Consider the following 4,933-nt stretch of genomic DNA (forward strand, 5'->3'; position numbering starts at 1 on the left):
TTTTTTTTGGGGGGGGAAGGGGGAGTCCGGTCGTGGGGTCTGAACTCTGGGCCTGGGTGCTGCTGTCCCTCAGCTCTTCAGCTCAAGGCTAGCGCTCTACCACTTGAGCCACAGCACTGCTTCCGGCTTTTTTCTTTTTGCTTATGTGGTGCTGAGGAATCGAACCCAGGGCTTCATGCATGCAAGGCAAGCGCTCTACCACTGAGCCACCTTCCCAGCCCTCTATGAGACTCTTATCTTCAATAAACCATGAAAAATCCTGAAGTAGGGCTGGGAAGGTGGCTCAGTGGTAGAGCGCTTGCCTTGCATGCATGAGGCCCTGGGTTCGGTTCCTCAGCACCACATAAGCAAAAAAGAAAAAAGCCGGAAGTGGCGCTGTGTCTCAAGGGGTAGAGTGCTAGCCTTGAGCTGAAGAGCTGAGGGACAGTGCCCAGGCCCAGAGTTCAGGCCCCACGACTGGACCCCCCCCCCCCAAAAAAAGAAAAATCCCGAAGTGGAGCTGTGGCACAAGTGGTGAGTGCTAGAATTGAGTAGAAAAACTCAGAGATAGCACCTAGGTCCTGAGTTCAAGCCTCAATAATACATAAGCAGTAGGTTATTTTTTCTGAAACAAAATACAAATAAACCTAGAAATTGAAAATCCAAATGAGGGCAAGTTTCTTTAAAAGTGAAAGAAAGGCTGGGAATGTGGCTTAGTGGTAAAGTGCTTGCCTAGCATGCACGAAGCCTTGGATTTGGTTCCTCAGTACCACATAAACAGAAAAAGCCAGAAGTGGCACTGTGGCTACAATGGTAGAGTGCTAGCCTTAAGCACAGAAAGGCTCAGGGACAGTGCCCAGATCCTGAGTTCAACCCTTGCATTTCCAAAAAAAAAAAAAAGTGAAAGAAAAGCCGGGTAGTGGTGGCTTTCACCTGTAATCCTAGCTGCTCAGGCGGCTGATATCCGAGGATCAAGGTTCAAAGCCAGCCTTGGCAGGAAAGTCCTGGAGACTCTTATCTCCAATTAACCTTCAGTTTATCTGCAATAAACTACTCAGAAAAAGCCAGAAGTGGCACTATGACTTATAGTGGTAGAGTGCTAGCCCTGAGCTCTTTTGCTTAAGGAGAGTGCCTAGGGCCTGAGTTCAAGCCCTAGGCATAGACAAAAAAAAAAAAAAAAGATGTGAGGATTGTAGTTTGAAGCCAGCCCAGGTAAGAATGTCTGTGAGCCAATCCCCAGTGGCCCACACCTGTAATCTTAGATGCTCAGGAGGCTAGATCTGAGGATGGCAGTTCAAAGCCAGACTAGGAAGGACAGTCTGTGGGACTCTTATCTCCAATTAACTACCAGAAAACCAGAAGTGGTGCTGTGGCTCAAGTGGTAGAGCATTCACCTTGAGCTGAAGAGCTGAGGGACAGCACCCAGGCCCAGAGTTAAAGCCCCACAACCAACCAAAAAAAAAGTCTGTGAGATTCTTATTTCCAATTAACCAACAAGACAAAAGTAGAGGTGTGGCTCAAGCTGTAAAGTGATAGCCTTGAGCAAAACTCTCAGGAACGGTGCCTATGCCCTGAGTTCAAGCTCCAGGACTGGCACCAGAAAAGAAGTAGCATTTGAGCAGGAACCAGAGGCACTATGGGAACAGAAACATCAGGATAGGACACATTATTGACCACATGCTATGTCTGCCCCTTATTATTTTGGAGCTATAGCTCCATCAAGAGTTGTGTTTAGGGGTTGGGAAGGTGGCTCAGTGGTAGAGTGCTTGCCTTGCAGGCAAGCACCACATAGGCAGAAAAAGCCAGAAGTGGAACTATGGCTCAAGTGGTAGAACTCCAGGCTTGAGCTGAAGAGCTTAGGGACAGTGCCCAGGCCTTGAGTTCAAGTCCTAGGCCTGGAAAAAAAATGAGTTATGTTTAATAGCCAAGATATGGAAACAACCCAGATGCCCCACAATAGATGAGTGGATCCAAAAAAATGTAGTACCTATATACAATGGAATTTTACATAGTTATTAGAAAGAATAACAAAATGTCATTTGCAGGGAAATGGATGGAACTAGAACAAATCATGTTAAGTAAGGTAAGCTAATATCAGAGAGACAAACAGCACATATTTTCTCTGATATGCAGAACTTAGATCTAAAATGCACTGGGATATGATAAATTACACAGGGTTCTAGGTACATGCAATGAGACCAGAAGAGGACCGTCTTAGGAGAGAATCACAAAAGTGCAATGTCTAAGTGTCTCTTCATATTTATATAAAATAATAGGTATACTGAAACAAACTCCAAAGATAAAGACACAAAAGACTTTAGAAAATGTGTCTTTTGCTGGGTGCTGGTGGCTCACGCCTGTAATCCTAGCTACTCAGGAGGCTGAGATCTGAGGATTGTGGTTCAAGGCCAGACTGGGCAAGAAAGTCCGTGAAACTTTTCTCTTCAATAAACCACCAGAAAACCGGAAGTGGTGCTGTGGCTCAAGTGTAAATATAACTCCTTTGTATATTACCTCTATAATAACAAAGTAAATTCTAAAAAATAGTTGTGTTTAAGGAGGAGCCATGCTGCAGAAAGACCAGAGAAAAGGTTGAGACTAGTGAGATACAGACGTGAATACAGCAGTAGAGGAAGATCCCTACAGATGTCTACAAGCAAGAACATGATATGGGCTGAACTGTATTGGCTGAGTTTTTCTGGAAAATGAACGTAGTCATCTTTTTTTTGGATGTATGCACATGTGTGCTTGCTAGTCCTGGAGCTTGAATTTAGGGCCTGGGCAAGGAGGTTTGTTTTTTTTTTTTCTCAAAGCTAGCATTCTACAATTTAAGCAACAGATTTACTTCCTGCTTTTTGGTGGTTAATTGGGGATCTCATGGACTTTCCTGTCTGGGCTGGCTTTGAACCTTGATCCTCAGATCTCTGCCTTCTGAGTGGCTAGAATTAGTCATGAGCCAGTGGCGCCCAGCTAAGATTGTATTCTGGAATGCCTCTAGGTACTCACTCTCCTTGCATGGGGAAGAGTAACAAACAATTCATCAGGATTTAAATATTCAGTCTTAGCAGGCCACAGAGTACTCTATTGGAGTCTGCTTTCTGGGATAGATAATAGATAGATAGATAGATAGATAGATAGATAGATAGATAGATAGATAGATAGATATAGATAGATAGATAGATAGATAGACAGACAGACAGATGGTTGAGAGATAGCATTACCCCTAGATCCTTTTGTTTGATGTAAGGGCAATAGTAAAGACACACAAGCTCAGTCCTATAGAGTACCAGGTCAGAGTCAATCAACCCAAATAGCATCTGATAGGGTAATAACTTGGTGAAGGCTCAAGTGAACAACCAGAAGGAGAAGGAAGCACCTGGCACTTAGTAATCCCATGGGAAGGCAGACACAGCATCTGGATGAAACCTAAAGCAAGTCCTGCCTAGACTAGTAGCTAGAGTGTTGGGTGAGGAGAAGAAACAGTCCAAGCAGTAGAAAAGCATTTGCAGAACAGAGCCACCAGGAAAGTCCTTAACCGAGACAGAGGTGGGAAAGATGGTTCAAAGTAAGAGATGGCTCCAAGTAACTTCCACAATAAAGAAGGGAGCTGGACATAGATATCTCCTGTCTATAATTCTAGCTACTTAGGAGGCTGAGATCTGAGGATCATGGTTTCAAGCTAGCCTGTGCAGGAAAGTCCATGAGACTCTTATCTCCAATTAATCACTAAAAAGATGAAATAGAGTTTTGGGCCATGTGGTAGAATGCAGCCTTGAACAAAAATATAAGGGACAGTACCCTGGCCCTGAGTTTAAGCTCCAGGACTGGCTCTCCCTCTCCCTCTCCCTGCTCCCCCCCTCTCTGCCCCCCCTCTATCACACACACACACACACACACACACACACACACACACACACACACACACACACACTTAAAGGAAAGTAAGGGAAAGCACAGATATCTGCCTATCTATCTTAGTCCTTATGTTCAGTGAAAGAAAAATTCAGGGAAAGTGAGAAGGGATAGTAAAGTTCAGGAAAAGGAAATAGAAAACACTAGACAGTGAAAGGAAAGTTTATTATTATCAGTTGGGCAGAAAGAATACCCTAATGTACTTTCAATAGACTAAAAGTGGGTCATTTCTAGGATGAGAATGAGTTATGTAATTCAATTGTTAGTCTGGTGTTTTGTTTTGTTTTGTTTTTGCTCGTCCTCGGGCTTGAACTCAGGATTTGGACACTGTCCCTGAAGTTTTTTTGCTCAAGACTAGCACTCTACCACTTGAGCTACAGCTCCACTTTCGACTTCTGGGTATTGTTTTGTGTGTGGGTTTTTTTTTTTTTTAATCCGATTGTGGAGCTTGAACTCAGGGCCTGTGTGCAGTCCTGAGTTCATTTTGCTCAAGGCTAGCACTCTACCACTTAGCCACAGCACCACTTCCTGTTTTCTGGTGGTTGATTGGAGATAAGAATCTCAGGCTATCCTCTGGCTTCAAACTGCAGTCCTCGGATCTCAACTGCTTTAGTAGTTAGGATTACAGGCATGAGTAATTAGTACCTGGCTTGTTAGTCTCTTTTTTTTATTCTGTTACAAATAAAATTATCCATGGAGAAAACATATGAGAAGAGATGCTAGGTAAGATTTTAGTATAAGATCAAGGTTTATAGTAAAAGCTAAACTTTTGAATATTTTCTTGGCTTAGTTTGAACTGTATTAAAGTTTATATTTCTTCAGTGATAACAAAGTTCATAAAGAATGTTGGAGTGGGTCCAGGTGCCAGTGATAAGCCTGTAATCCTAGCTACTCAGGGGAGGAGATCTGAGGATCACAGTTTAAACCCAGCCCAGGCAGGAAAGTCTGTGAGACCCTTAGCTCCAATTAACCACCAGAAAACTGGAAGTCAAGCTGTGGCTCAACTAGTAGAGTGCTAGCTACCCTTGAGCAAAAGAGCTTA

The sequence above is a fragment of the Dipodomys spectabilis genome, unplaced genomic scaffold (assembly GCF_019054845.1).
Source record: "Dipodomys spectabilis isolate Male_0828 unplaced genomic scaffold, ASM1905484v1 ptg000082l, whole genome shotgun sequence".
In the NCBI taxonomy this organism is placed as follows: Eukaryota; Metazoa; Chordata; class Mammalia; order Rodentia; family Heteromyidae; genus Dipodomys; species Dipodomys spectabilis.